The 25,960-nt window shown below is 44.4% G+C and overlaps 1 long non-coding RNA gene across 3 annotated transcripts in view; it reads left to right on the top strand.

Annotated features, from left to right (window-relative positions):
• The window catches only part of LOC105080767 (uncharacterized), a 33,293-nt gene extending 11,002 nt beyond the window's left edge, over positions 1 to 22,291 (top strand). Inside the window, exons 2-4 of one of the 3 annotated variants that reach the window (XR_012510116.1) lie at positions 3,262 to 3,445; positions 15,192 to 15,290; positions 15,929 to 22,291. This is a non-coding gene — a long non-coding RNA (uncharacterized LOC105080767). Of the gene's footprint in view, positions 1 to 3,261; positions 3,446 to 8,979; positions 9,094 to 11,208; positions 12,520 to 15,191; positions 15,291 to 15,928 lie in introns of those variants that run through there. The other 2 variants (XR_836383.3, XR_836384.3) reach the window with 2 other exon arrangements.
• Positions 22,292 to 25,960: the final 3,669 nt, after the last annotated feature.

The raw sequence follows: 25,960 nt of genomic DNA, 5'->3' as shown, positions 1-25,960 counted from the left end.
AAACATTAGTGCAGTTGAGAGGACCCCACCCCCTAAATAAACTCGTGGGTGGAGACAGCCTTTATTAGAGAGGGAGTTGGGGTGGGCATTTAGAGAGGCCTCAAATACCCCAGCTGTCCCCTGTAGCCCACAAGTTACACATGCAGGTTTGTTAGCAGACCTGCCTGGATTTGGAGACCCAGTGGAGACACCCGCAGGGTTCTGGTGATGGTTGGAGATGGGCAGGGAAGAGAGGATGTGTGAAGTCAAGTCCCCACCTTCTGTCCATCTGGACGTTCCCAAGCAGGGCATTGCTTCCATGGCTTCCTGCTCTCCCCTTGGCCGTCCTGATATACACTGAGTGTGGAGTTGTGGGAGGGCATCCTGGCAGCTTGGAGATCCATCAACAGGTACCACGCAGCAGGGTGGGGCTCTGATACCTCCAATACCATTTTTGATACATGAGAAAACACAGGCAGAGAGAGATTCTGCGACTGTCCCAAGGTCACTCAGCCAGCCGGTTCTCTTCTGTTGCCTGACATCATCCCGTTTCATGCTGTATCTTTTTCAAGTGTTGTGGTGCCCACCTAGATTAGATCTATGTTATAATCCTGGTTCAACCATTTATGGTCTGTGTGACCTTAACTTGAGCAAAATATATGAATTTACTTATCTCTCAACCTTGTTGGCAGAATGAAGACGGGGTGCTTACCAGATGGGAATTTTATGGAGAGGATTGAATTAATGATGTATGTTAAGCGTTAAAGCTGCAAGCTCTGTAACCAAGCTCTCAGCGTACTCTCCTCCCATCATCTGTGCCGGGGCCGCATCTGAGTGAGACACAGATGAGTAAGATTATTCGTGCTTCTAGGCTATTCTTTACAAACCAGCACTCTTCCAATTGATTGGCTTTGCACATCTGAATTCTTACATCGTTTACATACAGGGAGGCAGGTCTTTTTCTTTCTCATTCTCATCTCTCCTTGCCCCAGTCCTGAGATCCAGCCTCAGTGTCTGCAGAAATGACACTTCTTCTGGAATCAGGCCCTTGATAAGATGGAAATACAGTGGGAAAGACCCTTTGTGAATGATGGTGTGAGGAGGCTGGAGGCAAAACTGACAGCAGGTAGAGAAGTACAGCAAGTAGACTGACAGTTTGGATCCTGGTTCTCAGGCTCCCCTGCATTCATGGGGTTGCTGCGCTTTGATGCCAGAAGGGGTGTCAGAGATGGACACCCCCATTTCATTGGTGACGAAACTGAGGCTCAGAAAGAGGTGGAGACTAGTCTGAGATCACACAGCTAGTTAGTGGTGAAGCCAGCGGTCGGAGGTGGGTCTCTTCCCTCCCAATCCTGTCCTCTTTCCAATTCTCAGACTGTCAGGATCGACTTTCTGGGCATTTGTGCTGATTCCACCTTACTTGGGAAGACATAGAGTGAGGCCATTGGCCCGAGCCTTTATGAGGCTTTACCTCCTGCCTTTATAAGGAGAGGATGTGCCATTGCCCCAAGACATCTCTCTCTGAAAATGATATCAATTCATAACGATTTGGCAATAATCACACCTATCATACCTGAGGGCTGAATTCCAGGTACTTTTTTTATAGATCCATGGAGCCCTTTGGGGTAGGAGTTACTGCAACCCCCATTTTTCAGAGAAGGAAACTGAGGCTCAAGGGTTAAGTGGTTTGCCTGAAGTTACACAGCTCTTAAAAGTCAGAGGTAGGACTTGGACCAGGGTTCCTTTTGACTCACGTCCTTTTCCTGTGGCAGCATCCGCCCTCTGCCACTGGATTTTGGCTTAGGCTGGAGGTCTCTAGATGGTAACGCAGGGACAGATGGATAGACCCAGGGTCTAGCACTAGCCAAGATGGGTAGGCATTAGCGAGAAGGTGCTGTTGGATGCACATCCTGCACCATGAGGTTCTGCCCCCTTTCTCCTCGGTTCTGCCCCCTTTCTCCTCCTCCTACTTGTGTACCCTGCCAAGAATAGTTTGGTAGCCAAGGACCCAGAGCTTCCCTTTCACACAGTCCCTAACTAAACATAAATATTAGGATTAGGTTCAGCTGCATCAAACAGAGAAGTCCAGTAACAGTGGCTTAGATGTACAAAGGTTTCCCTCTGACGTATAAGAAGTCCTGGATAGGCTGGTGTGGTAGCTTCATGATCACCTGGGGCCCAAGCTATGTCTCTCTTCTTGCTCTGCCACTCACAACATTTGGCTTCCATCCTCAGTGTTTCAAGATGCCTGCTGGAGGTCCAGCCATTGTGTCCACATTCCAGGCAGCAGGAAGGAAGGAAGAGGGTAGAGCAAAGGAGGTCTTTTGCCTGTCGTCCTTTCCCCCTTTCAGAGACCCTTCCCTGAAGTCCCTCCCTATGAACTTCTCTTGTTTCAGTGGCCAGAACTTAGTCATGCGGCCACACCTTGCTGTAAGGCTGGGAGTGGGGTCTGGGCACATCGCTACCTTAATAATACAGAGGCTCGTGAGTGAGGAATTATGGGAGAAGCAGCAGGCAGACTCTGCCACAGCCCCATTCTGTGGCACCTCTCCCGCTTGCCAGCATGCTGATGACTGAGAATGATGACTTTTTGAATCAGAGAAAACTAGAGTTCGCTTTGGTCAGAGTTTTGTAACACACTTGGAGATAATTGGAAACGCCCCGGGATGCCGCAGGCCTAGGGTTGGAACCACCGTGCTGTCTGGGGCTCTTCGTTCGGGGATGGCAGCGCTGATGAAATCAACAGTAATTCACACTGTCAGTGACTTGCGTCCCACATTGTCCCCTTTCAAAATATGGATATGTTTTATTTCTCTGGGTTTCTTCTGTTCATGACACACTTATTCTGTGAGTCTTCTGAGGTTGACTGGAGGATAGCTGTCCTGTGCTGGAGAATTCAGATGACTCCTGGGCTGTAGAAACAAACACAGACACCACCCATGTTGCAGGCCCTGTACGCGTGGCAGGTCATGTGATCCTCACAACAAGGAGAGGGATTATGATCCCATTTTTAGATAAAAAGTAGAGGCTCAGAGAGACCAAGCAACTTGCCCAGGACCACACAGCTAGTGCTATGGGCTGAATGTTTATGTCCCCTCCTCCCCACCCCACATACACTGTAATTCATATATTATAGCCCCAAACCCCACTGTGATGGTGTTTGGAGGTGAGCCTTTGGGAGGTAATTAGGTTTGAATGAGGTCATGAGGGTGGGGCCCCCATGATGGGACTGGTGCCCTTATAAGGGGACGAAGGTTGCAGAGCCCTCTCTTTCTCTGCCAGGTGAGGACACAGTGAGAAGGTGGCCATCTGCAAGCCAGGAAAACAGCTCTCATAAGACACAGGCCCTGCTGGCACCCTGATCTTGGACTTCCAGGCTCCAGACTGCGAGAAATAAGTGGCTGTGGTTTAAACCCTCAGTTTGTGGTGTTTTTGTTGTTGCAGCCCAAGGGGATGAAGACAGCTGGTAAGTGTGAGAGCTGGGGGTCGTGCTTTCCATCACACCACGGGGCGCTTGGTGGCTCCCAGCCGTCACACTCAACCCCCATTGCAGACCATGGCTCCTTGTGACAACAGGTGTCCTGGAGACCTCCAAGCATATGTTGTCTTCTAAAGTCTTTTCTTTTCTCCGCCTCCTCCTTCTTTCGCCTCAAGACCCTCCTCTCATCTTGGAAAGACCCCTGCAAAGTTGATGCAGAAATCCAGGCCCATCACCTGCCCTCCACACAGGCTCAGCCAATCCCGTCTCCTTGCTGGGCCCCATGTGGTTCATGCTGTGGTCCAGCCCCCGTGTTACCCCATCTCCGCCCATCAAGTTATGACCCACATCATCTGCAAACTAGGACCAGGGTCTGTAAATTGGAACAAAACCTAGGCTGTCCCCACCCCTGGCATGGGTCCCCAGCTCCGTGAGTGAAACCACGGACTCTGAGGATAGGAAGAAAAGCTCTCTTCTCACAGCCCTGGGAGGCAGGATGAGCTGTGTGCGCAGCTGAGGCCCAGCCTCGCTCGGAGTTTCATATACATAATCTAAATATATACTTTGAAAATTGAAAAGTGCTCACATATAGACTGTGGCTGCGGGGAGGGAGAGCTCTCTTTGAACATGTCTCTTTAAAGACAAAACTTGCCAAGTGTTTTCTTGCCCTCAAGGAGACACTTGAACGTGGCACCAGATGTAAAATGGAAATTGAAGTGTCTCTCCCAGGCCACCGTACACGTATAAAACGGGCATGGTCTATTCTGAGCACTCATTAATAGCTGGTCTCTGAGGGCCCTGGCAGCAGCCAGAGGCTTTTACTCATTAAAAAGGTGGCGAGGTAGAGTTTTGTGGCTTCCCCGCTTCTTGCTGTTTGATCCTGGCGTTTAGATGTCGCCAGCAGGCCCCAGATGAGTGCCCCTCAATTGCCGGCATGAGTGACAATTTTCTGAAGGGTTCAGGAGTGCCACCCACTCATGGATGGGGCAAGAAACCCTTGCTGTTTATCAAGTGGATGTGTCTTTCCTCCAGGTGGGCCCACAACAACATTATCTCAGGACAGACCCAGAGAGGACAAAGCTTTAGCTTGTCAGCTAGTACAAGATATTGGCGATTCTCAGCAGAGCATCGTGGTCCTCTCAGCACCACCGTAAATGACACAGACTCCCCCCCCCCCCCACCGGGCATGGTCCTGGCAGGGAGGCCTGGGGTCCTCAGATGGGTCTGGAAGGAACCAGACCCTTAGAATTGCAGGTGCTGACTGACAGCCCCCGGGCCTCACACCCAGCAATGCCCACTTGTGGGAGCCGCTGGTTTATTTTAGAAAAAGAGGATCCCTGGCTTCTTTTTTACACCCCACCTCCCTCTTTGTTCTTTGTTTTGACTCTCCCACTGTTAGGATCAGCATTTTGTCCTCTTCTCCCACTCTTGTGAGGGGAGTGACACTGTCTTGTCCCCATCAGCACACCTGTGAGGACGCTGGACAGTTTTCCAGCATCCTGAGGGCTGCCTCTCACCCCAAAACCTCCAGGTGGAGGCAGGAAGCCTCACTGGCCTCCACAGTTCTGCCTCTTCCACGTCCACGTCTTCTCCTGCTCTGGACCTTTGCTTCTGGTCTCCTTGACTTGCTGCCACTGTGCGTCTTGCGGCAGGCTCAGATGTCACCTCCTCTGAGAGGCCTTTCTTAATATGTCCCCTCCCCCTCCCCCCTCTGCTCACTGTTACATTAAAACAATTCGAAATGGCCTTGTTGACTTGTAGCTCCCTTGTTTTTTGTGGTCTCCGCACACTCCGAGGGTAGATCCAGGAGGGCAGGAACTTCCTGTCGTGTTCACCTGTCTCCCCAGGTGCTCAGGGCCGTGCCTGACCCCCAGAGGTACTTGCTTCATTGAATGGGCCAAGAAACAAAGGAATGAATTGAAGGGTCCTTCTGTCCCCAAACCTGGTTCTTCATCAGTCTCCTGGAGCAGCCCTTCGGGGACTTTCGTTGTGACCCTTAGTAGCTTTCTGGGCTGTGGTCCCCAACTCTTGCGGAGTTTCCTGCAGGAGTGCTACAGGGCTGTCCTACATGGCGCACAAAGTCAGGGTCGCCCCAAGGGACCAGAGCGGAGATGAAGACAAGACGAAGGTCATGGTATCAAGTTCCTACAGGGACATTCCCTGTAGGGAATGTCTCCTTGTCTGTTTTTAATGGCTCAATTTCCAAACTGTGTTGAGAAATTCATTAATTTTTATCCTTTATCATTAGCAGGTAGAAAATTATTATTTTTGAAATGTTAATAATAAATTGAGTTGTTTAAATTGAACTAAATTTCAAAGCTTTACAGCCTGATGTGTTTTCTGAGGGGCAAGAACAGGGTGATAATAATGGAAACCAGCTGGGCTGAGGCTGGGGTGCAACTGTAGGGGGCAGGGCTAGGGGAATCCACTCTCGTGGAAATGTTATATGAAGGATGGGGAAGTTGCCATGTGAACAGCAGGGAAGAGCATTCCTCGGGGGGGAACAGCATGTGCAAAGGCCCCTTGATGTGCTGGAGGACTGGAGAAAAGCTGTGTGGCCGAGAACACTGTAAACAGGAGGAGGGTCAGACAAGATTAATGTTGGAGAGGTAGGCAGGGGCTAGCTCCGTGGTTCCCAAGGGGAGTGGTATTGCCGCTAGAGTTCATTTGGGATATTTGTTGCTGGGAGGTACCATATATTCAGTGAGTAGGCACCAAGGGAGTAAGACTTCAATTAGGGCATCTAACAGTCCTACAGAAAGATGGACTGGCCGGGGTCCTGCTGATTTGAGGATGTCCCAGGAGATACTCAAGTAGGTGAATTTCCAATGATCTGAGTCTGGTCATAACTCTCTTATTCATAGAAACAGAAAGTCATTTTAGCACAGTGTTAATTATATATTGAATTTTCTAGGAATGGAATTACTGTATAAATTAAGGGATGATTGCTCTGTGTTTTGTTTGGATCGTTACCAAGCGGTGTTCGCCATGTTGGGAAAATCACGTCACCCATGGCAACATCACCCTTGGTATCTGAGTCTCCAAAACAACACCCCTGTTGTCAGTCTGTGTTTCTAGCTGTGGCATTCACTATGGTTTTACACACAAATACAAGCCTTTGTGTTAATTAGTGAAGTCCTGTCGGAGACCTTACCTGAAATACAAGATGAAATACATCTTGTTTTATTACGAATTACTTTTCCCCCCCTTTATATTAAAGTTAATATATTATTATGGTGAGGAAAACATCTTGTGTGTAGATAGATTATATTACCCCTGAATTCTGTTTTAGGATAGCAAAGGACCATGACAAAATATTGTCTGAGAGAAGTCCCAGGGCTGGATCCCAAAATTTTGTGTGACTCTTGATACAGAGTTTGGATTTTATGCTGAGAAGCCTCAGGAGCCATGGCAAGATTTTCAGAAGTGATGGGTTCTTTCAGGGCCGGTGACAATGACATCTCCTCTTTTCCTCTTTGATCTTCCATTCCTCTCCTTCTGGCACCTGGCACAATGCTGGGTACCCAGCAGGCACTCTGTAAATTAAAGTGCTACCAGCCAGAACAACCTCGGCCCATGAGCTAAGCAGGTCTGTACTCCTCCCATACAAATGAGATCGCTGAGGCCAGGAGGGGTGGAGCTGCTTGCCTGGACCAGGTAATACCTGGTAAATGATATCAGGTAGATAGGGGTGTATGTGTGTGTTTGGGTTGGGGGTACCTACCTCCTTTTCCTGTCCCCACCAGCAGTTCTGTATGATGTCCCTGCTGGCCAGTCTACTGCTAACCACTCAGCCACCTGCCCAGGCCCAGCCCTGCTCATGGGCCTTCCTGTCTCGCTCCTGTGACTTGACCGAGGCTGCTGGCATCACTGTGTCCCAGGAGCCAGCTTCTCAACCTCTAGACCCCAGGCCAGGATCTAAGAATATCTCCGAGAGTATTCTCCACTCCTGCAACAGATGTGCCCACAAATTACCTGGTCCCAGGGGGCTGGGGAGCAGGCGAGGAAAGGGCAGCGTTTTCCTAAAAGCATTACACAGTTAATGTGCAAAGTTACATCACACATTCACGCACAGGTCCACATTCTGGGAGCTTATTTCAAAACCAGAGGCATGTCAGGGATCTCGAGTGTGTCCTTTACAGAGAAGGCAGTGGGGGGATGTAGACACCCATGAGAGTCAGATGCTTTCACACATGCAAGGGCAGATGGGGAGCGATGGATATTCGAGGGACCCCTGCTCTGCAAGGGCCCAGTGGGTGCCTCCACGAAAGTCTTCTCACTTCTTACCAAGCAAAACCCTGCCCAGTGCACATGAGCAAGCATGTCCTCATCTGACAGGTGTGGAAAATGAGGCCAAACAAGGTCATGTGTCTTCCCATCACTTATAGACCATGTGACGTGGGCAGAGCCTGAACTTGAACCCAGGTTGCTGGACTCCTAATCCCACATCTTCCCCACCACCCAATGCAGTGAGAGATGTGAATGGGTGTGATGTACACTGTATGTATAGAGTGTGGATGTATAGACACACCTAGCTACACTTCTAAAAGATTTTATTAAAGTGTATATATATTCTTTTTCAGATTCTTTTCCATTATAGGTTACAAGATATTGACTATAGTTCCCTGTGCTATATAGTAAATAAACTTACTTACAAAACAGAAACAGACTCACAGACATAGAAAACAAAATTATGGTTACCAAAGGGGAAAAGGATGGGGAAATAAATTAGGAGTATGGAATTAACAGATCCTACTAGACATAAAGTAGATAAAAAGAATTTACTTAGGTACATTTTTTTTTTTTTAATTTGATGGGTCTGGGTACTTTATTTCTAAGAGCCACAGAAAAAGCTCTGGAACCTATGTGAGATTGCAGCCAGTAGACAAAGAACTGTCCACAGAACCTGTGAAATAACAAGTTGTAAAAATGAATAAGATTGAGTTCACTCCACAGTCCTATCGAGTTTAGCTCATTCAATTGACGAATTAATTGTCTTGAATTATTGTTGGTAATTTTAGGGTTTTTAAAAATTAACTCGAGGGTGTTTTCACATTCAGAGACCATTTAGAAGTCTATTTGGTTTCATAGCACAGGGAACTATGGTCAATATCTTGTAATAACCTTTAATGAAAAAAAACGAAAATGAATATATGTATGTATATGCATAACTCGGACATTGTGCTGTACACCAGAAATCGACACATTGTAACTAACGGTACTTCAGTTAAAAAAAATTTGAAAAAAAGAAGTCTATTTGTTTTCTAAATTTAATATTGGAGACATGACAGTTATAAAGTTAAAACCCTAGTTCTTCCTTATGCGTTTAAATTCTGCTTATAAAATGTATTGTTCTATTTATTTTCCTAGTAGTTTTTTATTGTGGTAAAATATGCAAAACATAAAATATATCATTTTAATCATGTTTAACTGTATAATCCAGTGGCATTAAGTCTATTCACACTGTTGTACATATCTGCACTTTTTTAAGAAACCTAAGAAATCTCTTCTGAAAATTCTAGCCAAGAACAAACGGATCAAAGGCTTCTGGGAGACAAGCCAGCCCCACGTGCCCCCGTGTCCACATCCCAGGGTCCAGGGAGCACTTGTAAGCACGTCTCTCCTTGTCTAGTAAGGTGTGTATTTCTGCCGGGTTCTCTCGGTCTCTGAGGTCACGTGGCTTGTTACCACCGAGAGAGCATCTCAAAGCCAAGCTGCCTCTTCCTCCCTCTCTATTTCAAAGCAATGTTTCCACAACCAGATTTACATTTTCAAAAACCCTTCAGATAATCACAAACCCAAGAAACTTCCACTCCTCTGAGGTTTAATTAGGAGAAACTGTCTTTCTGGTACTTCTGAGAGCCCGGCTCTGAATTTCTCAGCAGAAAGGGAAGGTTCACGGCAGATGAGTGGGAGCAAGGGGGACCTGTGAACAGCCTCCCCCTCGCCCCCCTCTCTTCCCTGCAATGGAGAAAAAGATGTGTTGCAGGTCATGAAATCCCATTGCGAGTGTGCCCTGTATCATTAGGACCCAGAGAATGGGGACGATCAGAACGCAGGATAACACATTAGCGATAGATAATAGAGTCTAAATAAACATAATCAGCTTTCCTCTACATCTCCGGACCAAAGCTTATCTATAAATACTCTAATGACGCCCAACCAGCCAATTACTCGTTTCTTGGAAGAGCCCCTTATTAATGGCGTTGCAGTGAGGGAAAAACATTAATTATTGGACACAGTGGGATCTTTTACGTTCTGTCTGGTCCGGACAGCACCAATTAATGCAACAATTATTATCAATGACCGTGGCAGCCTACTGAGTGCAGCCAGCCCGGGCCGACTCGATGGGGTGGGAGAACACGTGTGCTGGGGGACCGTCACCCACGCTCACTTCACGGAGCCTGCTGCTTCATCACTGTGGAGACTGCTGGAACAAAGCAGACGGTGGCCAGAGTGTGTTGGCTTTTCCTTTTAAGCCTCAGGATTGTGCTCCTGGAGTGCTAAGTAGGGGAGAGGAGGAGGAGTCAGAAACTAGTCTGTTGTGTTAAGTTGCTAAGTGAAGCCAGGCAGAAGATCGGAGAAAACAGGCCACCTTCAGGGCATGAAGCACCTGTCTTGGGCCCCACTCACTCTTCCAGTCCCTTCCTTCTCGTTCATTGTACTGCAGCCTCACGGCTTCCCTCTTAGCTACTCCAATTCAGCAGTCTGCCATCCTGCCCCAGGACATTTGCACAAACCCGAAGGAGTCCCTGCGCTTTGCAAGGCTGTCTCCTTTCTGGATGCAGTATAAACGTTCCCTTCATAGAGAGGTCCTTCTTGAGCCTAGGCCCATAATACACATTTCCCTTAATGTCAGTCACTGCTTGTTTCTATTTTTTATACAACATCTATCACAAATTAGCACAGGGGACTGTATTCAATTTCTTGCAATAAACATATAGCAAAAAAATCTGAGGGGGGAGGGTATAGCTCAAGTGGCAGAGCGCTTGCTTAGCATGCATAAGGTCCTGGGTTCAATCCCCAGTACCTCCTCTAAAAATAAATAAATCTAGTTACCACCCCCCACCAAAATAAAATAATTAAATAATATAATAATAAATTTAAAAAACATAAAGTTAAAAAAAGAATCTGAAAAGAAAATATATATGTATGTATATGTATAACTGAATCTCTCTGCTGTACACCTGACATTATAAATCATCTACACTTCAATAAAAAATGAAATAAAAAAACCCAAAAAAATTATAATATACTTAACGGATATATCTCATTACTTTCGTTGTGTCTGTTTCCCCCACAGCAATGCAAGCTCCATGAGAGCAGGGACATTGTCAGTTTTCTCCAGCATCTGCCTGAGTGTCTTGCATTTAGCAGGTGCCCAACAAACATTTGGTGGGTGAATGAGTGAATTTGTGCATTGTGTAGAAACAGATTATACTTAAGGGGTTCCATGCAGATACGACAAAGGCTAAACTGGCTATTCTCTTGCAGAAATTCCATAGGAAAAAAAAACCCAAACCGTTCTATTAATAAATAGCAATAATGATGTCTCCTGCAAACTATGTCGACCCTACTTCTGCACTTTAAAAGTGAGTCGTGTTTGAAGGGCCTTTGACAGGCTGTCCTGTAAAATGCTGGCCTCCATTATTATCCACATCATGGAACTTTATTGGAACAGGTGAAAAATGAATCTGCTCTGCCCAAGGTATAAAACAATTGCAGGAACGCTTTTATTTTTCTCTTCTCAGTGACAAGAAGAGGATCTCTTCTGGGAGGCATTAATTACAGAGCACTTTGGAAAATTGGTTCAGTGAAGGCTGGGAGAACTCCCCAGAGCCTTGGTCAGGGCTCTGAGAAGAGCGTGTGCCCCGGTGGCTCTCCTGGAGAAGGAGCTCCAGGCTGTTTGCACCAGAAGTTACCCTTTCGGAGTGTTAAAGCAGCTCATACACCTTATTCAAAGTCAGAGCCAAGTTCAAGAAGCTTATTTGACCTCACTGAACCTCAGCAATCCCTGGGGCCACTAACTGGGGTCCAGCCTCGTGTGTCATTGACTGAGATGATCTCCTCCTGAGGTTTTCTAACCAACGTGGAACAGTGGAAACTTAAAGGCAGCCACAGGAAATCCTTAGCTGACGGCTGCTGTACAGATGTGGCCATGGCAGGCACTACCATTCCAGCTCTCCTAAATAACAGTCTCCAGGGAGACACTTAGAAATGACAGGGACACTCAGGGCATCTGTCAGGGCTGTTTTTGCTTTCATCTCTTCTGGAGAGTGGCAATGACCTCAACTCACAGTGATCTCACCCCCTCTGCACGCCTCCAATACATTTGGTCTTGACCCTGCCTTTGGGCCCAAGTGTGGACTGTCCAGCATCTAGGCTGTTTGGGGGCCGGCAGATTGTAAGCTGCTGGAGGGCAGGGTCTGCAAGGTCCCTACCCTGCTCAGTGCCAGCTTGGTGATGATAGCTCTGTGGTGTTGAGCAGAAGGCTGTTTCAACGCCACGTTGCATTGACATTATTGTAATTCTCTCCCCACCTCCACCCCCGCCTCCCCCCAGACCAGCCTGTGACTCCTGGAGAGCTGGAACCATGAATTATTGTTCCATCTCTGGTGCCTGGTGTGGGGCCCCAGCCCCCAAAATGACTTTCAAACTTTGGAATGAGCCAGTTGATGGTCTTAGAATGAAGCTGCCCTCAGAGGCATGTCAGAAGAGGCGATCCCTGCTCCAGAAGAACCATTCTTTTCTTTCTCCCTTGAGAAGGAGCATTTTGGGTTACTGTGAGCCTCTAGATGCCCAGAATGAAAATAAGAATGAAGCATTAGAGTCAGATGATTGCAAACAAGGAGGCCTGCTGATCTGCGTTCGAATCCTGGTCCTGCCACCTACTGGCAGCAGGCATTGGATGTGGTACTGGCATCCATCTGGCAGCTTGGCTTCCTTGTGTGTAAGATAGAAATGGTCACAATCTCATCACGCTGGAGGGGTGTTCCACGGGGTGATGTCAGTAAAGTGTTTAGTATGATGTCTGGGACAAAATAAAGCTCCAATAAATGTTAGCTGTTGTGGTTATTTCTGCTCTAAATGGAGAAGTTCAGCCCTGGGACTGAGGTCAGCTGACAGATTTGTAGGGGAACTAAGGCTTGTCCTCAGCCTAGAGGATGCAGCAAAGACAGAGGTTGATTCCGTCCCAGGGAATCCGTTGCACGTTAACCATCGTGGTTTCCTGCCCACTGGAATCTCATTTATTCTGGAGAACCTGGCCCGTGTCCTGCAGAAGGACACCTTACGTGGACACTGAGTGTTTGACAAACGAAGGGAAGGATGATGACCAGGGAGCGTGGGCTGCTTCCGAAGGCCCCAGCGACGGTGTTTGGGGTGTATTTCATTGCTCGCTGTAGTCCCCGGACTGTGCCGGACGATCATTAACCATCTTTAAATCAACCAGTGCCTGCAGCCACATAGAAATGCCCGTGTCAGAGGATCCAGATCATAAATCATGGGCTGCAATTCAGATTGCCTGCTGTTAGGGCTTTAAATCAGGACTCATGTTTAAAACTACTATCTGCTTTTTCTGCTTTTGGCATCTTGATATGTTTGACATTTCTTAATCAACTCATGGTGTAAAAGTCCCATTACTATCAGCGGCTCAGGGGGACGACTGTCTTTTTCTCCCAGATCCCTCGTCACCCCCCCAGGCAAATGTTGTGTACACTGTGTGTAGCTGTCTCGTGTGACTACCCCGAAGATACTTCCTAAAATCAGTGCAGGCATTTTAGGTGTTGTGGAAACAGACAAGCAGAAAGGTATTTTATTTATGTAGATTTGATGTGTAGGGCGTCTAGTTGGTGCCCCTTGGTATCCTTTGATTCAGATTCACCCTTCCTTGTTTTATTCATTCCCTCCCTTCTCCTACTGCCATTTCCTACTGTTTCTCAATATAGTGATTCTCGACTTCCTGGAAAGTTGAAGAATATGGTAGTCATTTAAAAAGTGTAAAATTCCTAGAGTGGAGGGTATAGCTCAAGTGGTAGAGCACATGTTTAGTATGCATGAGGTCCTGGGTTCAATCCCCAGTAACTCCTTTAAGAATAAATAAACAAGTAAACCTAGTTACCTCCCCCCACCAGAAAAATTTAAAAAAATAAATGAAAAGTGTAAAATTCCTTACCCAAAATTGTGATGTCTCTTCCAATGATTTCCGTTATTATTCATGACAAATGATTTTGTTTTTGAATTGAGAATATAGTTTATTTCCAAAACAATAGCATGAGTTCTACATCAATGTCCAAATCCTCCACCGTACAGTTGTCAATTCTGGGTCATAAGTAGAAGTACGGATGGAAAGCAACTTCTTCCGGTTTTGGGGGGTTTATGGCCTCATAACACTTAAAGAGTAAAACTCCTTCACCGCTTGCTCACTGCTCTTTACTTTTTCTCCGCATCTGATCGCACTTCCATCATGCTTGCTACCTCATGACATTTTGTGACAAGTTCAGTATCTTCGTCAGTGCGGTACCTATCTGTGAACCTTATATAATTGGGGTCCCTCACGTCATATGTGTACCTTACCTAATTTCTCTAACCATGAACCTAATTTAATTGGAAACCAGGAACCTTTGAGCTATCTAATGACATCATATGGCTTTTATTAATTTCTGCCTATTTGCTTAGTTGCCCATTTCTATGCTTATTCTAAACTTTGATGAAGAAAGGAAATGTGGAGAAGGCAGGTAACAACAGAGTTTATTCAAGCAACAAATGAAATATTAAATGAAAAGAAATGAAGTCAGTAATAAATGAAATCCACAGACATATGAAGCCATGGTACTGAAGACTACCTCTGTCAAGTACCAACAACAACTTTCTTTACTAAAAATATGCGGGAAAGTCTCCTGGGCTCTGGATTGCCTCTGGGCAGGGTGCAGGTGGCGCCAGCAGACCGAAGGTACGGGGACGCCCTGCTGTAGCGAGTGGGTAAGAAAGCAGACCCTGAGGTGACTGCCTAGCCATGGGATTTGGGGTAAGTTATCTAGGTTTGTGGGACCTCTGATCTTTCATCTATAAAAAAGGAGCCAAAATTATCCCCTATCTCATAGGGGAGTACTGAGCTTAAATGAGATAACTTGTGTGATACACTTTGCACAGTGTCCAGCTCCCAGAGTCCTCAATAAAAGAAGGTTAAATGCTTTCCTAATAATTAGGACCAGTTAAAGATGGCATGGGCTTCCTTAGGGATGGGCTAGGGAGTCCCCGGCCACTCGAAGTATTTAAGGGGAGGCAACTGGCTTCTCAGAGTTTCTCCTGCTAACGAATTACCTAGGGTGAGTGCTACCATTTGAATTCTGATTTCCATAGGTTCTGGGTGGGGCCTGAGTTCTGCATTTCTAATGAGCTCCTGGTGATAGTGATGCTGCCAACAACCACACTCTTATGTGGTGGCCACTGGCCACATGTGGCTATTAAATATTTGAAATGTGGCTGAGTCCAAATTCAGATGTACTATGAGCGTAAAATGCACATAAACAGCATATAAAGAAAGGACGTAAAATATCACAATAATTTTTATATTGATTGCGTGTTGAGGTGATGATATCCTCCATACATTAGGTTAACTCATGTATTAAAATTAATTTCACCTGTTCCTTTTTACTTATGTATTTAAGTTTTTACCATGGCTGTTAGGAAATGTAAAATGACGTGTGGCTTACATTCCATTTCCACTGGGCAGCGCTGAGCTGGATCATCTCCGAAGGTCCCTTCGGAGCACGTGCACCGAAAGTCTCTGGTGTTCCACGTCGTCTCTAGGCTGACGTCCACTCGTGTCCAGGTGTGCGTCCCCTGGGGAACGGGTGGCCTGTTTCCTCCCGCTGCTGAAGTCAGTGAGCGGGGCAATGACAGAGCCCAGGGGTCTGCAGCCTCCTGATTGCCTGGGGTGGGGGTGGGGGTGGGGGGGTGAGGCGGGAGCCTGTGTGTCTCTCCACTTTTCTCTCCCTCTCAATCTCCCTCAGAGCTAACAGGCAACAGAATGCTGTGTCGCTGCAAGGGGTAACCAATTTCCACCATGAAAATGCCATCTCTTATAACTGCCTTTCTGGAGAAAAGCCACTTCGTCTTTAATCCAGAGCTCCTCACTGAACTTACCCCTCCCCGCCTGAAATAACAACGGCTGCCTGGGGAGGCTTTCCCTTTGGGAGCTGGGTGTTTGGGAACCCAGGGGGCAGAGGTCCTGGCAGTGCCCGTGGACGCAGTGCCGTCTCCTGGAAGGTCACCTAGCAGATGTGGCTCTGAGTCACCTGAGGGTCTGGGGAACTGACCCGCCACCCTGCAAATGACAGGGCTGTCAGAGGCGGGGGGTGGACCTGTCGGGGCAGGTACTAGCTCAAGCCCCATGACTGCAGACTTTTAACATCATGTCTGATCTCTGGTTCCCACATCCAGCCGCCACTTTTCTTCTTGTTGTTGCAGTGCATGGTTTTTGCAGGCATAAAAGTGAAACTGGAATTTGAAAACCACCTGCCATTGTCATCTCCACCATTTCCATCTTTCCTTGTCTGTTCATAATGACTGCTGGATACGAGGTTCTGACTTTTGCACAAGGAACAGGCTGGAAACCTCCTCACATGACTTTGCCCAGCCATCTCACTGGACGAGACGCAGCGCAGTAAGCAGTGAGGAACTTGAATGCAGTCCTTACTCCTTTCTAGCTGGGGACCTCGGACAAGTGATACAGGTGCTCTGTGCCTTGGTTTCTTTTCTGTAAAATAGTGATGGCGATAATACCCATGTCCCACCTCGGCAGAGCTCTTGTGAGAATTACTGAATTAATGTGATCAGGGGCCGAGAAGAGTTCCCCTTGCCTGGAAGGCTGTTATTCTTGGCTAATAAATGCTCCCTGAATGGCAGCCTCTTTTTTCAGCTGGCAGATTACTTAGAAAAGCCCCCAAATTGCACACCTGGTTGAGTAAGTCAGGTCCTGCGTGGCGGTGATGTAACATACCTATTTTTGGTGGACTCAGCAATTCAGGGAGTGACCCATCTCCCTGCACTGCACCAAGGTCATTGCAATGGATTTCATCAACCAGCAGGTTTGGGAATGCACCACAAGGTTCGAGTTTTCCTGCCATCCTGCCACTCTGGACCGCTTTCACTTCAGGCAGCTCAGGTCGGGGCTGGGAGGCGGGGAGGGGCGCTTCCATGATGACATCCATGTTCACAATGATGGCATCAGAGACAGGAGGAGGGGCAGAGTACACAGTCCCTGCTTGACTCCCCAGGGACGTTGGCCACGTCACCAGAGGAGTGGGAGGACTTCTGTTTGTCTGTTCAGCTTGGGGCCTGGAAAAGGGAGGCTTGTGTTTCCAGGTGTGTTTAGGACCTTTTGAAGGTTGAATGACAGCGCCCTGGGGGAACACGTGTTGTGAATCTCCTGCTGTAGGGAGGACCACGGCTCCCAGTGGAGGGCGAGATGGCTCCTAAACATCTTGTTGGGCACCTTTGTCTGGGAGAATTTCTTAAAAAGCCTGAACTTGCACTCCAGGGAGACATCGTCGTGGCTTTTTGCACCACTAATCCAGGTGGAGTGAAGGGCACTGGGTGAAGGCAACTCTAGCAAGTACAGAGAATCTGGAGGTTCAAACTCTCTTTGGAATAAGGCTGAGTGTGAATAAAAGTGTATAGACATACAACTAGCTTGTTAACTAACTGACCCACTGTAAATCGAGTTGCCGGCAATGGTAGTTTGGTCAAGGCACATGAGGTGGATGCAAAGAGCAGAGCTTTGGGCCCGACAGGCCTGGACTAAAACCCTGCTTCACTACTATTGGCTGTGTGGTCTTGGTCAAGTCACTCAACCTCTCTGAGCCCCAGTGTATGTGTCTGCACCATGGAGGACAATGCCTACCTTGAAGGGCTGTCAGAGAAATAGACAGCAGGCAGCCCCAGACCTCCTGAACCGCCTGGCGCAGATCCAGGCCCTGCTGGCCCCACGTGGCCCTCGGCTCCTGGTTGCTTCTGATCTTCCAGGTTCAGCTTAAAGGTCACCTCCTCAGAGAGGTCTTCCCTGATCACCCATGGAGAGCACCCTGCCTGCTCCTCCCACTTCCTGTTACTTTCCATTGCTTCCTCTGGTTTGTTTCCTTCTCAGCTTGAGACACAGTCTGCAATTTTCTTGTTTGTTTGTGTTTGCTTATTGTTCTTTTTTGCTTATTGATCACTGGCTGTCTCTGGCCACATGACTGAGGTCACCAAAGGCAGGGGCTTGATCTGTGTGAGTTGGGACTGCTTTGATCAGTGCCCGGCTCACAGCAGATGGCTGGGGTCTTTGACCAAAGATCCTTGTATCCAGGGCTACCTTCTGAGCCTTGTTAGACCTTGTTTTTTCTGCATCCGTGATACCGGGAGCCACTTTAAAGGGTTGTGATGTAATCAGGATGCACGGAGATACAGTGTGGGTTTCACTGAGGACAGGAAGTGAGTGACACAGAGCAGAAATCAGTAGTATGAGATAATATCATGAGATGGCGTGCAGAGTAATCAGTGCCCCCAAACAACAAACATTTTTATTCTTTTTCCCTTTGCTTTTTTCTTCTGAGTTTGTACCTTTTACTTGTAGATACAAGTCATACAGAACGCAAACTTTGGGATAATAGATGTAACTCTGAGAAATGAGAAAAGAGAAAATTTTGATTTCTCAACTTATAAAACCTGTGATTTCATTTATAATGTCAGAGGAAGGGTCCAGTGGGTGAGTTCACCCATTAACATGGAAACTGACCGAACGAGTCAGTCTAGACGGGGAAGTAGCACCTTTGGATTTACTGGTATATTCCATCAGAAAAAGAACACAACTTTTGTCCTTTGTAAGTTTATATAAGGACATTTCTTCATGAAATCATCTCCCTTAAAAAGAATTGATTTCCTCATCAGTAAGAACTATGGAACAGAGTGGATTTCTCTTTTTACCTTGAGTGGCAGGAAGCTCAAGGTTAATTTCAACATGCAATCATGATATTAACTCTCAGTTGATACTTCTACTCATTTTGGTGTTTTGAAAAGAAGCAGGATTTAAGTAAATAAATGCATTTTGTAAGTGTGATTTGCTTACTGAAACCCTGTGTCTGAGTTTTCTGGGATGGACAAACTGCACGGACACTTCCTAATTTTTGCCACGGCATTTGTTGAACATCTCTGTGGCCTGAGCTTGGCTCTCTTCCCTTGCTCTGGTCCGTAATTTCGTCAGCTGTTAAAAGAGGAGTCTAGACTGAGAAGGGTCGTTCTGGGCACTTGTAGATTGAAAATGCTTTCACTCTTTCAATGTTCTAATGAGCAGTGCAGCCCTCTCTTCTCTGTTCCGCTGTGTCTCAATGCTGTGAAGCAGGGATTCTTTTCAAACTTTCTTTTTAAAGCTACGTTGTCTTTTGTCCAAAATAAAACTGATGGGGAGTCCAAGAACACGCAACACATCACAGCAGAGCTCTTGCGGTTGAAGTGAGGGGTGGGGTTATGGGCCAAGAATTCCACCCCTCTCCCGTCCCTCTTACAGACCCCAGGGCACCTCAGAGTCATCCCCAGACTTCCAGGGAACACCGTTTGAAACCACAGTATTACAGGATTGCTGGACACAAGCAGAATGGAATTCACTTTCTAAAATCTACCTGCTTTAAACCACACCTGGATTGTAAGCTTCTCGAGGGCCAGCAGGATCTGGCACCTGTTGAAAACACAGGTGTGTGTTACTCAGTGAATGAATGAGTCCAGCAGTCTGTTCTCGGTTCAGAGATCCCGCAAGGCTTTGCAGGTCCTGGAAGCAACTCCCTGCAGCCCTTCAGCACCTTGTAAGACCACAGAGTCCCCGACTGCTCGGGGAATATAGAGCGTGTGCTTTTATGGCCTTTGTATCAGAATGATTTGTGACTTCTCAGGTGGAACAGCCAGTGACATAATTAACATTTCAAAACTCTGCAACCACAAATTTACTTTCTTTTGAATATTTGGGGCCGTTTAAACAGTAGCTTCGGTATTAAATTTGTACTTTGTGGGATCTGGGGAGGAGGGACATGCGGTAGGGAGGAGCAGGAGGGAAGAATTTCCCAAACCTGTATGAAAAAAGGATGGAAAACATTGTTGAGATTTTGCTTAAAAAAAATCCAAAACTGTTTTTTCTCTTCAATTGAAATACTGCTTTAAAGCATTGGCAGGCTTACAGAAGTGAAATGAAAAACAAATCCCACAAAAATCCTGGAGTACCATAAAAATAATGAATAAAGTAGTGCAAAATGCTTTGATTTTAGTAATGTTTTTCAATAAAGCTGGTACATTCCAAACAGATTGTATTTATCTCACAGGAGGCCCTCTGCACTGTGGCTTAAAGGTTTATAACAAATTTGGTGGTCTTGCTTGGGATATGATAATAAGGACTCACATAGTAAAACAAAAAAACAAAAAACCAAAAAAACATGGCTTTGAAAGTGGGCTGACCGGGTTCGAATCCCTCCTCCCCTTTATGTTACCTGGGCCTCTTTCAGTAAGTGGCCATCCTGTCTTGGTTGAGTTTCCTTACCTGAAAAAATCCGAAGAACAATGCCTGTCTCAATGGGAAGTTACATGTGGGAATAAAAGTAAAAGCTGCTGGTGGGGTGTGTGGGCACTGGGACTGAGCTTGTCTGGGTAAAGATGGTGATTCTGTATTTGTGTCCAGAGCGCTGCACGTTGTCTATAATATCACACAAAGCTCCAATTCCAGAGGTGCAGGAAACTATAGCTGTGTCCTTGTTTTGTTTTTAGTTTCCATGGCTTTTTTTCTGATTATAAAATTAGTATATATTTACCAGAGAAAGCTTGAAAATTAAAGGTGGATGTTAAGGAGGAAGAGAAATCACCCACAATGCAGTTTGGTGCAGCCATTGTGGAAAACAGTATGGAGATCCCTCAAAAGACTAGGAATAGACTTACCCTATGACCCAGGAATCCCACTCCTGGGTATAAATCCAGAAGGCACCCTTCTTCAAAAAGACACCTGCACCCCAATGTTCATAGCAGCTATTTACAATACCCAAGACATGGAAACAGCCTAAATGTCCATCAACAGATGACTGGATAAAGAAGAGGTGGTATATTAATACAATGGAATACTATTCAGCCATAAAAATGACAACATAACACCATTTGCATCAACATGGATGTCCTTGGAGAATGTCATTCTAAGTGAAGTAAGCCAGAAAGAGAAAGAAAAATACCATATGAGATCGCTTATATATGGAATCTAAAAAGAAAGAAAAGAAAAAAAAAAGAAAGGAAAAAGACAAATGAACACAAATACAAAGCAGAAACAGATTCATACTCATGGAATACAAACTTGTAGTTGCCAGAGGGGAGGGGGGTTGAAGGGGACAGACTGGGAGTTCAAAATTTGTAGATACTGACAGATATATACAGAATAGATAAACAAGATTATACTGTATAGCACAGGGAAATATATACAAGATCTTGTGGTAGCTCACAGAGAAAAAGAATGTGACAATGAATATATGTATGCTCATGTATAACTGAAAAATTATGCTCTACACTGGAAATTGACACAACATTGTAAACTGACTATAACTAAATAAAATAAAATTAAATAAATCACCCACAAGCCCAATAAAATATTGGTGTTTTTCTATGTATGGAAATACAATTTTTCTTTGGTTAATTTCTATTTTTTGGCAAGAAAACAGTTTTATTCATTGAGATTTTCAAATAAATTAGAATATGCTTTAACATACTTTTCTTCCCTTATAATTTCTTAGAAGACTGCATTTATTAGTACAAAAGTAATTAATGAGTGTGCATTGTTAAATACTTAGAAGTGAAGGCACAAGAAGAAATAAGTATATTAACTATGACCCAAGTCACAGAGATAGTCACTGTTGACATTTAGTTGTATACATCTTTCTTTTTTCAATTATATATATATAACATTTCGTATGTAATATATATAAATTTTTCTTTCCAGTTTTATTGAGATCTAATTTATACACAAAATTGTATAAATTTAAGGTGTATAATATAATGATTTGATATAGTATATATTGTGACATGATTATCACAATGAGTTTAATCACCTCACGTAGTCACAAATCTTTTTTCTGGTAATGAGATATATAAATTTAAATGGGAAACTTCTTGAATGATCACTATTGTTGACTGCTTTCTTTTGACAAATATTGCATATAGAATCCTTCTAACATCATTAACTTTTCTTATATGTCATAAGTTTTAATAGTTGATATTATTTCATTGTTGTATATCATAGTTTATTAATTCCCTGTTATTAGATTGATTTCAGTATTTTATTATCATAGGCAATTTTGCAGTGAACTTCTTAATAGCTGAATTTATGCTATATCTATGATAAGTTTTTTAAAGTAAATTTCTGGACATGAAATTTCTAGTGGACTTACATGTACATTTTCAGGTCTTTTGTTAACTTGCCCTCCAGTAAGTCTATACTGATTTCTACTGCCACTAGTATTACATAAAATTACCTGCTTCCTTATACCCTTAGGGTTATGATACTGGTAATATCATCAAAAAGAGAAAAACTTTGTTAATTTGTCAAAAATTATCATACTTGATTATAACTTAGATCTATTATTTTATGCATTATCTTCTGTATCTTTTGTATATTTTTATTTTTCATACCAGTTTAATTTGTAAAGCAACATAAAGAAAATGAATAAAATACATTAAGAGTACAGATAGATTAGTTTTGACAATTGTACATACACATCTGTGTAAACACCTAGATGAAGATGTAAAATTTTTTTTAACACTCCAGAATAGAATACAACCTCCATTGATCTATTTGTTTATTCTTGTGGTAATGCCACATCAAAAAAACATCATGTACCTTGGAATAAACCTTAAAAAAGATGTGCAAGATCTCTTCTCTGAAAACTACAACACATTATTTAAATAAAGAAGACCTAAGTAAATAGAAAGATATACTATGTTCATGGATTGAAACACTCTATATTGTAAAGATGTTGATTCTCCTAAAGTTCATCTATAGATTAAATGACATCCCAAAGAAATTGTAGAAAACTCCCCCCCCCCCGTGGAATCAACAAGCTGATTTCTAAAATTGATATGGAAATTCAAAGGCCAAGAAAAGCCAAGGCAATCCTGAAAAAGAAATGCAAAAGTGAAGGACTCATACTACTAGATATCAAGACGTTATGAGAGTAATTACGAAAAGGAGTAGACTATGTAAAAGACTTGAACAGACATTTCAAAAAGTGGATATTAAAATGGCCAGTGAACATATAAAAAGATTCTAAACTTTATTAGTCATAGGGGAAACACAAATTAAAACCACAATGTGATACCATTATATACTTGCAAGAATGACTAAAATTAACGCAGGCATATCAAGGGTTGGAAGGACGTGGCACAACCAGAACCCTCATCTACTGCTGACAGGAATATTAACTGGCCAGTCACTTTAGAAAACAGTTTGGCCATTTCCATTTAATTTAAACATATGCCTACCTATAATGCAACAATTCTACTTGTAGGTACATACCCAGCTGAAATGCATACATATATTCACCAAAAGACAATTAACATTCGTTAATGAGAAGTCCACCCAGCAGTTGAATGGATGAATTGCAGGATATTCATGCAATGGAGTATCATATGGCAATGAGAGTGAACAAACCACAATTACAAGCAAAAACATAATAGTCAACCAAAAAAGCCAGACCCAAAAGACTACACACTGAATGATTCCACTGATACATACAAAATTCTAAAAAGCCTAAACTAACCTATGGTCTTAGAAGTCAGGAGACCAATTACCCTTTGGGATCTGGAGTGGCTGTCAGTGCATGATGGCGCTCTGAGCTGACGGTCATGTTCTGATCTTAACTAGGTGCTTATTATATGAGTGTTTCCTTTTTGAAAATTCATCGAGCTGTATACTTAGGATTTATGTACTTTAAATTTTGTACATTATTTCTTACTTTTTCTTTTCCCAAGGGGGAAACAAACCTCAATGGCAGTGCTGTGCAATCTTTTTGCTTTGGATTGCTGAGGAGCATTTTGAAGCCAGACAGGTTTATGTTTCTTGGGTGGGGTCATAGAATTTTCCCTAACCTAAGACTAGAACATAAGTACCAGAATATTTCTATATGTTGGCTATATTAATTAATATTGCCTGCTCTCCAGGTAGCCCTTTGTATCTCAAGACTTATCTCTTCTCCTTCTGTTTCTTCAGTTTTATAAGATTTTCTTCCATTGCTTGTTAGATTGCTGTATCTTCTGTCTCTTTGGCTATCTACATTGACAGTCCTGATAAGTGATAATTGAATCTGTTGAATCATTTAAAAATTCTTTCCTTTTAAAATGTTCATCTCTTTATTCTGGGAAAACTTCTTGACCTTATTTTGCATTCCATTGACTTAAAATTTAAAAAATATTCAAACGCTACTACTTGTGGCTTTCAATTCAGGAACTGCACTTTCCATCATTTAATAGAATTTCCTGATCTCTCGTGTTCTTTTTAAATTATCACTCGCTCTTGATACAATATTGAGAATATAGATTAGATAATTCTTAAAATTTTCTCCTGCTTCTTGCAGTACCTGTTTCTTATGAGAGTATTTTCTCTGATTCCTCAGAGTGGTCCTCTCTTTTTGCACTTCAGAAGCTTTCCTCTTCTAGTTTCTTTCTCCATCTGTGCATTCTGACAGAGATGCTCAGAAATGGGAACCAAGATAGGGTCTGTTATTCCATACATCTTTCCTGTGTACATACTATTTGCCAGTCCATCCCCTAGGTCCGGAAGATAGAACTCTCTAGAAGAACTCTCTAGAAGCCATTTCTGTTCCATGCTCTTATACTCTAACAGGGAGTATTGAACACGTGATTACACGGATGGTGCATGTTGTACAGATGAAGAGCAGGATCTTACAAGAAAGAAATTTAACCTAGTCTTGGCGATTGGTACCTGGGGTCTTCTGGAAAGATTCCCTAAGGAAGTGATGGTTTAGGCTAAGATTCAAAAATAAGTGGCAGTTAAGGAGAGGGCAAAGTAAAGGACTCCTGTGTACAAAGGTGCTGAATGGCTGGTGTGGTTTCTCTAGCTATGCAATTTTTTTTATCCTTTCTACATTGAATGTGTATGAATGCATCACACGTATACATGCCCATGTGGGCAATGCATGGGATAGGATGCTGACTTGAACCTGAAAATATTAGCTGTGTCTGGGATCACAAGCACAATTTGAAATCCTTTCCCATCATCAAGTGATTGAAGACCCCAAATAACAGTGGCCAGAACTCCAGCTCCTCTCTAAAACCACGGGGGTCTGGGGACCCTGACACCTTGACAGATGTCTTCCTCCAGCATTGACCTGTTTGCTGTGAGGGCACAGAATCTTTCTATTGGGTGATCTGCTCGAGGGTGGAGATTTCAGTGTGTGCAAATGTGCAAAATGCAGTGAACACTTGGCAGTAAGTTTTGTGATTGAGTTAGTCACACAGCTTAGCCACATTATCGGTTAAGTAGGACACTGTGGGCTGGCCTGGAAGCTTTAAAACCAAAAACAATATTATATTTCTTTTGGAAGATAGATTATGTGGTCCAGACAAACCTTGGGAAGCCAGCGCACTTGGGACCTGGACACTTCCTGTAAAGCAGGAATATTTTCACACTGAAAATCTTATTTTCATATATGATGTGAAAGACTGTACACAAAAATAGGATAAGAGGATGAGGGCATTGATTTTGCTCCCACTGTTTTCTGGACAGATGGTGCTAAACTATGTCTAGAATTCAAATATAACAAAATTCGCCTGACATTGAGACGTTATCACGTCTTCCGTTTCTTTAAGCCTCTTTTAGGACAGAGAAGCTTTTCCAGTCTCCTGAGCCAGATCTTCCTGTGTCCATGGGAACTACCTCACTTTTGGGGTGCGGGGCTCGTGTGTGTTCAAGAAGGAGGATGAGCACACATTCCAGAGTTGGCAACAGATGGAATGTTGACACCAGCTTCTTTTCCATCAGTGCAGCCCACTGAGAGCTGATGGAATTTTGGGAGGCTGGGGATGTGGGTTTTGATCTTTGCAAATACCGGTCATGAAAAATGTTAACTCCAGACATAGGTGAGAAACTCATTGTCCAACTTTATGAAACTGAACTTCAATAGTTAATAGGCCAATAGCATACTGGAGAATACGCGATGGCCCCGAGGTCTCCAAGGGCTGGGTAGTGGCATTTCCCTGCAATTCCAGTAAGCTCAGTCATCTAAGTAGCCTGTTTGTCCCCAAGCTGTATGGGGCCATTCCCATGCTTACGTAGTAAGAAGGCAGAGCAACAGAAGCCATCCCTCCCCTGGGATGCAGACCCACTGTGTGCTCAGCAGTCTTGCCCAGGCCCTGGCACGCTTCCCAGTGGTATAATGAGAGGAAAGGTGGTGAGACTGAGCCTCTTCTTGTGGGTCCTCAGTTTGTAAA

Source organism: Camelus bactrianus, chromosome 11, assembly GCF_048773025.1.
Source record: "Camelus bactrianus isolate YW-2024 breed Bactrian camel chromosome 11, ASM4877302v1, whole genome shotgun sequence".
Lineage (NCBI taxonomy): Eukaryota > Metazoa > Chordata > Mammalia > Artiodactyla > Camelidae > Camelus > Camelus bactrianus.
This window is presented reverse-complemented; position numbering and strand designations above follow the sequence as displayed.